The 12412-nt window shown below is 40.8% G+C and overlaps 1 long non-coding RNA gene across 1 annotated transcript; it reads right to left on the minus strand.

The window, feature by feature from the left end:
- Positions 1 to 856: 856 nt before the first annotated feature.
- On the minus strand, positions 857 to 12185 carry LOC139191071 (uncharacterized). Its single transcript, XR_011575206.1, has 6 exons — positions 12047 to 12185; positions 3502 to 3630; positions 3264 to 3315; positions 3101 to 3169; positions 2934 to 3005; positions 857 to 996 (listed from the first exon to the last, which is right to left on the minus strand). It is a non-coding gene; the product is annotated as an uncharacterized lncRNA (long non-coding RNA).
- Between the last annotated feature and the right edge of the window lie 227 nt (positions 12186 to 12412).

A 12412-nucleotide genomic window follows, 5' to 3' on the forward strand; every position in this document is an offset into this window, starting at 1 on the left:
AGATATTATTTCCTTTATTACGTTTTCTACTTACAATCTTCTTATAGAATCATAGCTATATACTATCTTGATCTTGTTATAGCTAGAATATCCCAATCGTATCCTTCAATCTAGTCACTGTATTAATGACAGATGGCACAATCTAAATGATTCAGTTATATACTCTTACAATATATTCATTATTGAAATTCATATAATTATAAACTTATAGAACAGAGTAAAAGAATTCTAAGATAAAAAAAATAACAATTAACTTAAAATGATTACAGATTTGCAAGAAAAACTGAAGTGAAATTGCTGAATAAAGCTTATGAAGCTATTTAAAGCGCAGCCAATATTTTCTTTAGCTTTGTATATACATATTGTATGTTTTTTTTTTTTTTTTGTAAAGATATATGAAATTTGAATTTAAAATGTTTGAGAAAAAGAAAAAAAGAAAAAAAGAAAAAGCAATATTAACTTCACACACTCGATATTTTATATATTGTTTGTTTTTCTCCGGCAAATGCAAAGATCATTTCTGTGCAAGGAGTTCGTCAAAATCTTTATTAATTTCTTGAATAACGTCTACAGTGCATACAGAGAGAATTGAACAGTACAGCCTAAGACATGTGATCGATTTCATCCTACAAAACAAATTTTTCTTTAATTATCTCTTAAACTAAGTTTAACAATTAAGCAATAGCCAAAATTCTCACATAATAATCTTTAATTCATGAATAACCCAAATTTTCAATAGACCAAGGGTCTACGTACACATACGATGAATTAAATTGAGGAAAACTAAACAAAGAATGAGCAATAAGGGAGAGAAAGGGAATCAAAACCTTTATTTCTGCCCTGAGATGGTATACTTTGAGATGGTATGAAGTTATCTTTTCCAATTTTGTGATGAATGGGGGATATCGCAGCAATGATTTATTAATGTCATGGGTTTCAATTTGTTCGTAGAAGAAGGGAGAGTCATGGAAAATGTTTATTCTTGTAAGTGGATAACTGCACCAAAGATGAGAAAAGTTAATGCCAACCCTTAAGAGAATAAAAGTTAGTATATCAATGACTTGATCAATGGAAGATACTTGTAACTCCTAGCTTTTAGTACTAAACTCTTAACAGAATAAATATTAATAGATCAATGAGTCGATAACTGGAATGAGGTACTTTTATATGAATGTTTAAAACCCAAATGCTATCAAACCAACTCCAAGTTTGAGAAAGTAGTGGAAAAGCGAATTATCAAAATAAGAAGATTTAAACTAAATTAAACATTGTTCTCAACATTATTAGACTTGTAACAAAAAGAAGTAATGGTAAGAAAAAGTTTATCGTGAGACTTGCTGTTAGGTGTTCATTTGGACTATTGACGACTATGAATAATCTTGTGGGACAAAAGCAAAAAAAAAGGAGATTAAAAAAGCAGGAAAAAAGATATATGAAATTTGTAATTACATGAAAGATAAAATAAATTAAACATTCTTCTCAACATTATTAGACTTGTAAGAAAAAGATGGAATAGTAACCCGAAGAGAAAAAGTTTATTGTGAGTCTTGCTCTTAGGTACCGTTTGGTACGCAGACGGGACGGAACGGGACAGGATGGGACGGAACATGATGAGACGGGACGGGACGGAACAGGACGAAACATATGATGTAAATATTGAAAAAGATAAGGAGAAATTTTGTCATAAAATGTTATAAATTTGTGTTCCACGGATGTGGAACGGATCGTTCCAAGGAGAAGAGGTGGAACGAAAAATGAGCAAAATTTCGTCCCATGGAACAACCCGTTCCACAGTTTTTAGACGCACCAAACGTGGAACGGAACGGCTCGTCCCGTTCCGTCCCGTCCCGTCCCGTCCCGTCCCATCCCGTCCCACGTACCAAACAGTACCTTAGGTACCGTTTGGTACGCAGATGGGACGGGACGGAACGGAATGAGACGGGACAGGACGGGATGGAACGGCACGGAACAGAGGTTCCGTGTATGTTTGGTACACGCAGGACGGAACAGATAAGAAATCTTTTAGACCGATTTCGAGCAAATCGTTGGGAAAAACCAAGTGGGTACCTCTCGAATCGGCGAGTGATAGTAATTTGACAAGATAAGTTCATCATCAATATCCAAGCGAGCTTCGTCTTGCATTCTGAGCCATAGATCTTCATCTAGGTTGAGATCCTCCACGATTTTGCACGTCTGAGTGGTTTTCGTGTGGTTCTGGCAAATGGGTGCACAGGAAACTTGATTGGAGAAGCTGCGGCGACAGAAGTTCATGAATTGGAAACGGTCTTCGTCAGAATTGGACCTACTAGGATCCCGAGAAAGTTGGTTGGTCTGAGTATCGATACAAGCAGCCATGGTAGAGGAGGGGTTTTGAAGATTTGAGTGGATATAGAATCAGCAATTTGTGTTCCACGGATGTGAAACGAGTCGTTCCAAGAGGTGAGGCGGAACGAAAATTCACCCAAAACTCGTCCCGTGGAACAACGCGTTCCACCCGTTTTAGGCGCATCAAACGTGGGACGAAACGCCTTGTCCCACTCCATTCCGTTCCGTCCCACGTACCAAACGGTATCTTAGGTATTCACCAGACTTGCTCCTAGCTCGAGCTATTTCTAAAAAAGGAAAAATTTGCATTATTTTGCAATAAATTGCATCGTAAGAATATGCACGATAACTTCAAAATTGAGTTTTGAAGAAAGAGAGGTGAAATCACCTTGTAACCAGAAACCAAATCCATTTTTTCCTGATTACCCAAGTGGCAATCCAACTTGAGAAATCCTATAATTAAATACCAAAATAAAGTTCAATCAAACTTGAGCATGAAATATAAATTAGAAAAGCACTGAAATGGAAGCAAAAAAGATTGAAATTTGCCTAATGTGATATGTACAGTTTCAACATCTGCTTGTGAAAAATATAATGATGTGACATACCGTATGCTGATCTCAGCTTCTCCAAAGTGACATCAACCGTTGACCACCAGGTAGGTAAAATCCATACGATATCTTACAAACCATGATATAAATTATTGCATCAAAGTTGTATCCTAAAAGAAAATTCATACTTCTATATGAACCCAATGTATGATTTTTGCATATACCTTAGTGGATTCTCTGGATGAGTTTCTTGTACTCATCATCCATGTTATATGAAAAGCTCATTCTAACTCCTGCAGTAAGTCACAAAAAATGAAAAATAAAATTAGACAAAAGGTTGGAGAGAATAAATAAGAATCAATCGGAGAGATGAATAACCATTCGAACCAGGGTGCTTGAAGACGGTGGTGACATTATCCACGTCAATATGTCTTTCCAGCTTTCGCCAGATCATGCATATCAAAGAAACGAAAAAGGAGAAAATCACCCAAATATGTAAGATTTTCAGCTTACATGCATCCCAAATTAAGGTTCCAACATCACTATAATTACGGAAATTCAACTTCCAACATCCCATAAATAATTAAACGAAAAAAATAAAAAGAGAGGGAAGAATAATGCATACCAAGGAAGAGAAAAAGCTGGAACGGATCAAGGTGCTTAAGGATTGAAGTGAATTGGGATCTGGTCTTCTTTTTTTCCTTGAAGTTTCAGTAAGTTGTGAGCACCATCCATTTGTATTTATAGTAATTGCCTGCACAAACCTCAATTACCTTACAATCGATCATCATTGACATATAGTTCATACAAAATGGGACATCGTGATCTCTCTTTGGCCAGCAACAGTTTTCCAAAGCGAAATCAACTATTACTATGGTTAATTATCAGTCTGTTTGGCCAATTCATTGAATTCACATCACCAAAAATTTCAGAATTCATTGAATTTACTACAACTGGGAGAAGTACAAAAACAAAGACAATGGCAGAAATTATCACCATAATAATTCCACTATGAAAAATCTAGAGACCATAATCCTTGTTAACAGAATTTAATCACATTAAAAGACATACACTCTGGGTTCTAAAAACAAATTTTCCTAAGCAAATTAAACGCAGAAGAAAGGGGAAAAAAATAATTACCCACGAACTACAAAGAACAGTTCTATATTTATAGGAATTAAATCTCACATAAATAGAATAAAATTAAAACATGGCAACTGAAAACCCCAACAAAGAAAAAAGGAATCCATCACTATTCTAAACGGGAAATCAAAATTGAAGAGAATCCAACACAAAAAACCAACAAATTCAAGAACTTCCACACACAAATTCCAAAAATAAATTAAACGAAAAAAATTAAGAGAGAGAGGGAGGAGTAATTCATACCAAGGAAGACAAAACAAAGTTATGTATTAATATATTAAATGGAAACAAAACAGAGTGTTGCATTCAACTTTCACAATATACAACAACAACAACAACAAAGCCTTTTCCCACTAAGTGGGGTCGGCTATATGAATCCTAGAACGCCATTGCGCTCGGTTTTGTGTCATGTCCTCCGTTAGATCCAAGTACTCTAAGTCTTTTCTTAGGGTCTCTTCCAAAGTTTTCCTAGGTCTTCCTCTACCCCTTCGGCCCTGAACCTCTGTCCCGTGGTCACATCTTCGAACCGGAGCGTCAGTAGGCCTTCTTTGCACATGTCCAAACCACTATAACCGATTTTCTCTCCTCTTTCCTTCAATTTCGGCTACTCCTACTTTACCTCGGATATCCTCATTCCTAATCTTATCCTTTCTCGTGTGCCCACACATCCAACGAAGCATCCTCATCTCCACTACACCTATGTGTTGATGCTTCACCGCCCAACATTCTATGCCATACAGCATTGCCGGCCTTATTGCCATCCTATAAAATTTTCCCTTGAGCTTCAGTGGCCTACGACGGTCACACAACACGCCGGATGCACTCTTCCACTTCATCCATCCAGCTTGTATTCTATGGGTGAGATCTCCATCAAATTCTCCGTTCTTTTGCAAGATAGATCCTAGGTAGCGAAAACGGTCGCTCTTTGGTATTTCCTGATCTCCGATCCTCACCCCTAACTCATTTTGGCCTCCGTTTGCACTGAACTTGCACTCCATATATTCTGTCTTTGATCGGCTTAGGCGATGACCTTTAGATTCCAACACTTCTCTCCAAAGGTTAAGCTTCGCGTTTACCCCTTACTGCGTTTCATCTATCAACACTATATCGTTTGCGAAAAGCATACACCAAAGAATATCATCTTAAATATTAAGTTTGTGATATTCGCTAGATTGCTCCGGTCATTAGTGTGGATAAGTATGTAAATGGATAGAGACAGGAAGCAAACACAAGATGTGCGTGGTTCACCCAGATTGGCTACGTCTACGGAGTAAAGGAGTTCTCATTAATTGTGAAGGGTTTACACAGTATATAGGTTCAAACTCTCCTTTAGTGAGTACAAGTGAATGATTTAGTACAAATGACATTAGGAAATATTGTGGAAGAATGATCTCGTAATCACGAAACTTTTAAGTACCGAAGTGTGGTATCGTCTTCACTTGCCTTATCTGTCTCATAGGTAGATGTGGCATCTTCTTTGGAAGTACTCTTCCTCCCTCTAGGGATGGTATCTTTAACTGGTGGAGATGCACAAGGTAATGTATCAATTTCACTTGACGCTTACTTGTAGTTTCAAGCTTGGTCAAGCGCGATACAAACCATGTAGTAGGAGTCCCCCAAGTCGCCGAGCTAGGGGATCTGCTGAAAGAGGTGACAGACAAGGTAAGCAATCAGAGCTCCAAGCAATCAGTCCCAGATCAGAAGTTTGATTTCGAGTTCTGGCTGATTGTTATCCTTCTCCTTATCTTGCAGGTAGCATGAAGGATAAAGAGAAGAAAGGGAGAAAATGTGATATGAGATACTTTTGCTTTTGAAGAAGTAACTTTCCACAGGCTTATTCTTGAACTGGGCTGGAGGGTTTTCTTGTTTCCGCCAGAGTATAAGGTCGACTGAAGAATTTTAGGGTCAAAACAAGTCCATCAAATCTAGAGTACGTTTGACCCTGCTGATATGGGATACTTTTGCTGTTGACAAAGTAGTGGATGTATCGGCACGTGTTCTGTTGCGCTTGTCTCCACATGCTTCCTTGTATCCTTCTCACTTGCCCTATTTGTTCCTCAGGCAGATGTGGTATCTTCTCGGGAAACATAAGATGTTGAAGATGAGTACTCGAGAGCAATGGGGTTCCAGGCAGTCAGTTCCGGACTGGAAGCTTGATTCCAAGTGCTGACTGATTGCTCTCTTTCTCCTTGTCTTGCAGGTAAGAACAAGGCCAAAGGAAAAGACAGGGAAAAAGCATGATATGGGATACTCTTGCTTTTAACCCTGATGATATGAGATATTCTTGCTCTAGTGTAGCTTGTTTGCAGAGGTATTCTCGGGGGGAAAGAAAGCTGAGTATTTCGAGAGGCTTCGTTGGGAGTGCTCTCTCAGATATGAGGAAGGGTTGAGCATTTTTGCAGGTCTGCCTGTCCGTTGAGGATGGAGGTCTACATATATAGGAGTTTCCCTAACAAGGAGTAATAATATTCTTTTACCCTGCTTGGTCATAGCACGGTAGTGGGAGCTGCCAGCTTCACGTGTTTTAACTCTGTCAGAGCACTTTGAAAAAGTGGTCTGTGGTATCTGGAAAGCTGATGTTACGCGTGAAGATTACAGACAAGCTTTATCCAAGGAGATATGGCTCTCGAAGTTGAGAAAGCGGTGTGAGGATTACAGACAAGCTTTATCGAAGGGGCTCTCGAAGTTGAGAAAGCGGTGCCTCTTCGGTTTTCGAACAAGCAATCCTGTCAGGGATCTGTCTCTCGAGATTTGGAGAACGGTGCCTCTTCGATTTTTGAGAAAGCAATCCTGCTAGGAGTCTGGCTCTCGAGATTCGGATAGCTGTGTCTCGTCGCTTTTTGAGAAAGTAATCGTGTTGGGAGTCTGGCTATCGAGATTCGGAGGACGGTGCCTCTTCGAGCTTGAAGCAAGCAATCTTGTTGGGAGTGTTTTCTCGAATGTGAGTAAAGGTTAGGCCTGTTTGCTAGTCTACCTTGCCACGGAGCACAGAGGTTGACCCACAGGGACTTTCCAATTATCCAGCAATGGTCCTGTTCCTTTACCCTTGTGGGTAATAATATGGTAGCTAGACCTTCAAAATTTATGTGTCTAAACTTTGTTAGTGCTGTTTCTTTGCTATTCTTTTGCCCTTCTTGGTCATATCGATGTAATGGGAGCTGCAAGCTTCACGTGTCTAAACTTTGTCAGAGATTTTTGGCAAAGTTATCTGTGGTACCCGTGAGCTGATGTTGCGTGTGGAAAGTGAATGATTGAACAGTAACATTCACGTGCTTTCTACTTCACTAGAAATCTTCGACAGAATGCCCGTAATTTTCGCAAAGTTGAGTGTGCATATGACAGGTGCTGACAAGGCTGAAAAAGCAGGTGCCTCTTCGATTTCTGAGATCGGCCCTCGTGGTCTCTGAGTAGCCCAGCTTTTGAGAAAGCAAGCGCCTCTTCGATTTCTGAGATCGACCTTCGTGGTATTTAAGCAGCCCAGCTTTTGAGAAAGCAAACGCCTCTTCGATTCCTGAGATCGGCCATCGTGGTCTCTGAGCAGCCCAGCTTTTGAGAAAGCAAACGCCTTTTCGATTTCTGAGCAGGCGCCTCTTCGATTTCTGAAGCTCCATCGAGTGCGGATTTTTATAGAGGCTGGTATTAAGTTCCAAAGCACACTTGAATCTCCACCAGTAGAAGCTCCCTTCTTGCATTTGTAAGATCTTGATTTGTCCGACTTCCTTTCTCTTCAACACCTTTGAAAATGTTTGGCCCTTCCGACCGTCGTTTTGACTTGAACCTTGTTGAAGAGGCAGCCACGCATTCTTCAGACAACATATGGCGCCCATCCTTCTTATCCCCTACTGGTCCTCTTACCGTTGGGGATTCCGTGATGAAAAATGATATGACCGCTGCGGTGGTGGCCAGGAACCTTCTCACTCCCAAAGATAACAGACTACTTTCCAAACGGTTTGATGAGTTGGCTGTTAAGGATTCTCTGGCTCTCAGTGTTCAGTGTGCAGGTTCTGTGTCTAATATAGCCCAACGCCTATTTGCTCGAACCCGCCAAGTTGAATCATTGGCGGCTGAAGTGATGAGTCTCAAACAGGAGATTAGAGGGCTCAAGCATGAGAATAAACAGTTGCACCGGCTCGCTCATGACTATGCTACAAACATGAAGAGGAAGCTTGACCAGATGAAGGAATCTGATGGTCAGATTTTACATGATCATCAGAGGTTTGTGGGTTTGTTCCAAAGGCATTTATTGCCTTCGTCTTCTGGGGCTGTACCGCATAATGAAGCTCCAAATGATCAACCTCTGATGCCTCCTCCTTCTAGGGTGCTGTCCAGTACTGAGGCTCCGAATGATCCCCCTCCGGTGCCTTCTCTTTCTGGGGCTCTGCCGACTGCTGAGACTTCTCCTAAGCAACCTTTGTGAAGGCTCCCTCTTGTTTGTTTATTTTGACTCGTGTATATGTACATATTTGTAACTTCTTAGAGATATCAATAAATAAGCTTTGTTTCATTTCAACGTATTGTGTTAAATACACCAAAGCCTTCTTCACTAAGTTCTTTGAATTTTTCTTTTGTTGAAGCTTGTATGTTGAAGCTTTGTGAGTGGAGCATGTAGGTTGAGGTAGTGTTCCCTTAATTTCCCGAGTGGGGAAAACTTCTCGATTGGAGACTTGAAAAATCCAAGTCACTGAGTCGGGTCGGCTATATGAATCTTAGAACACCATTGTGCTCGATCCTGTGTCATGTCCTCCGTTAGATCCAAGTACTCTAAGTCTTTTCTTAGGGTCTCTTCCAAAGTTTTCCTAGGTCTTCCTCTACCCCTTCGGCCCTGAACCTCTGTCCCGTAGTCGCATCTTCTAACTGGAGCGTCAGTAGGCCTTCTTTGCACATGTCCAAACCACCGTAACCGATTTTCTCTCAGTTTTCCTTCAATTTCGGCTACTCTTACTTTACCTCGGATATCCTCATTCCTAATCTTATCCTTTCTCGTGTGCCCACATATCCAACGAAGCATCCTCATCTCCGCTACACCTATTTTGTGTACGTGTTGGTGCTTCACCGCCCAACATTCTGTGCCATACAGCATCGCCGGCCTTATTGCCGTCCTATAAAATTTTCCCTTAAGCTTCAGTGGCATACGACGATCACACAACACGCCGGATGCACTCTTCCACTTCATCCATCCAGCTTGTATTCTATGGTTGAGATCTCCATCTAATTTTCTGTTCTTTTGCAAGATAGATCCTAGGTAGCGAAAACGGTCGCTCTTTGGTATTTCCTGATCTCCGATCCTCACCCCTAACTCATTTTGGCCTCCATTTGCACTGAACTTGCACTCCATATATTCTGTCTTTGATCGGCTTAGGCGAAGACCTTTAGATTCCAACACTTCTCTCCAAAGGTTAAGCTTCGTATTTACCCCTTCCTGAGTTTCATCTATCAACACTATATCGTCTGCGAAAAGCATACACCAAGGAATATCATCTTGAATATGTTCTGTTAACTCATCCATTACCAACGCAAAAAGGTAAGGACTTAAGGATGAGCCTTGATGTAATCCTACAGTTATAGGGAAGCTTTCGGTTTGTCATTCATGAGTTCTTACGTCAGTCTTTGCTCCTTCATACATATCCTTTATAGCTTGGATATATGCTACTCGTACTCATTTCTTCTCTAAAATCCTCCAAAGAATGTCTCTTGGGACCCTATCATACGCTTTTTCCAAATCTATAAAGACCATGTGTAAATCCTTTTTCCCTTCTCTATATCTTTCCATCAATCTTCGTAAGAGATAGATTGCCTCAATGGTTGAGCGCCCTGGCATGAACCCGAATTGGTTGTCCGAAACCCGTGTCTCTTGCCTCAATCTATGCTCAATGACTCTCTCCCAGAGCTTCATTGTATGACTCATTAGCTTAATACCCCTATAGTTCATGCAATTTTGTACGTCGCCCTTATTCTTGTAAATAGGCACCAAGGTGCTCTTTCGCCACTCGTTTGGCATCTTCTTCGTTTTCAAAATCCTATTGAAAAGGTCAGTGAGCCATGCTATACCTGTCTCTCCCAAGGCTTTCCACACTTCAATCGGTATATCGTCTGGGCCCACTGCTTTTCTATGCTTCATCTTCTTCAAAGCTACAACCACTTCTTCCTTCCTGATTCGACGATAAAATGAGTAGTTTCTACACTCTTATAAGTTACTCAACTCCCCTAAAGGAGTACTCCTTTCATGTCCTTCATTGAAAAGATTATGAAAATAACCTCTCCATCTGTCTTTGACCGCGTTCTCTGTAGCAAGAACCTTTCCATCCTCATCCTTGATGCACCTCACTTGGTTTAGGTCCCTTGTCTTCTTTTCCCTTGCTCTAGCTAGTTTATAGATATCCAACTCTCCTTCTTTGGTATCTAGTCGCTTATACATATCGTCATAAGCCGCTAACTTAGCTTCTCTCACAACTTTCTTCGCCTCTTGCTTCGCTCATCTATACCTTTCACCATTTTCATCGGTCCTATCCTTGTATAAGGCTTTACAACATTCCTTCTTAGCCTTCACCTTTGTTTGTACCTCCTCATTCCACCACCAAGATTCCTTTTAGTGTGGAGCAAAGCCCTTGGACTCTCCTAATACCTCTTTTGCTACTTTTCGGATACAGCGAGCCATGGAATCCCACATTTGGCTAGCTTCCCCCTCTCTATCCCACACACACTGGGTGATTACTTGCTCTTTGAAAATGACTTGTTTTTCTCCTTTTAGATTCCACCATCTAGTCTTTGGGCACTTCCAAGTCTTGTTTTTTTTTCTCACTCTTTTGATATGTACATCCATCACCAACAAGCGATGTTGATTAGCCAAGCTCTCCCTCGATATAACTTTGCAATCCTTACAAGTTATACGATCCCCTTTCCTCATTAGAAGAAAATCTATATGTGTTTTTGACGACCCACTCTTGTAGGTGATCACATGTTCTTCTCTCTTCTTAAAGAATGTGTTGGCTAAGAAGAGATCATATGCCATTGCAAAATCCAAGATAGCTTCCCCATCCTCATTTCTCTCCCCAAAACCATGGCCACCATGAAAACCTCCATAGTTGCCTGTCTCCCTGCCCACGTGTCCATTTAAATCTCCTCCTATAAATAACTTCTCCGTCTGGGCAATTCCTTGCACCAAGTCTCCAAGGTCTTCCCAAAATTTCTCTTTCGAACTCGTATCCAACCCTACTTGAGGTGCGTACGCACTAATCACATTGATGAGTTCTTGTCCTATTACAATCTTGATTGCCATGATTCTATCTCCTACCCTCTTGACATCTACAACATCTTGTGTCAAGGTCTTGTCCACAATGATGCCAACACCGTTTCTCGTTCTATTTGTGCCCGAATACCAAAGCTTAAACCCTGAGTTTTCTAGATCATTTGCCTTAAGACCAACCCACTTAGTTTCTTGTAGGCACATAATATTTATCCTTCTCCTCACCATAACTTCCACTACTTCCATAGATTTTCCCGTTAAGGTTCCTATATTCCACATTCCTAAACGCATTCTACTCTCTTGAACTCTACCCTTCTGTCCTAGCTTCTTCACCATCCCCCGTCTAATAGGATCAAAGTACTTCTTTTGTGTGTCCTATGTAAAGTTGATAGGAGCATATGCTCCCAAACAACTTTGAGTGGAGTCGTTCGAAAAGAAGTTTCTATGGCCCCCTTGCTCATTTAACACTGCATCCAGGTGCCGATGAAGATACAGCGACCCTTGCTCACTTATCACTGTGCTCGGGCCACATAGCGCGCCACTTACGGGTGACGTCCTAGCTTTAGCGCGATTTCGTTCTGGATTCATTGTCATAAGGATTCGACGTAACTGTGGAGTGCCGGCTGTCGACTACCTGACGCCCTCCCCCTCCTCCTTTATCCGGGCTTGGGACCGGCAATGTAAGATAAACTTACATAGGCGGAGTTAACTTTCACAATATACAAAAATAAAAAATTTGGTTCTACAATACAAAAGCCCAAAGGTAGAAGCTAAAACCGCTCACCTTGAGCACATATGGCTTCCAAGGCTGCGTACAAAAGCCCAAAAAAAAAGAATCAGGTCCCTTAAAATTTAAAAACAAAACCAAATTAAACTCCCATATGCAGCCAAATCGAACACCCACATGCAGAATCCGAGGGTACAAACAAAACCCCCAAAATCACAAAAGAGGAATTCGAACAGAAACCCCATTTGCAAATCCAAAATCACATAAAAGAAGTTGAAACACCTATATTGAGAAAGCCGTAAAACTCACCACGAAACCCTAGCTTTTCTAGGTAAAAAATTACTTCGAATCCAACTGAATAACCAAAGAAACTTCTACTGATTGGGTGGTTTTTCCGCAAGAAAGTGTCGTTAGTAATTTGTA

This window comes from Malus domestica, chromosome 14 (assembly GCF_042453785.1).
Source record: "Malus domestica chromosome 14, GDT2T_hap1".
Lineage (NCBI taxonomy): Eukaryota > Viridiplantae > Streptophyta > Magnoliopsida > Rosales > Rosaceae > Malus > Malus domestica.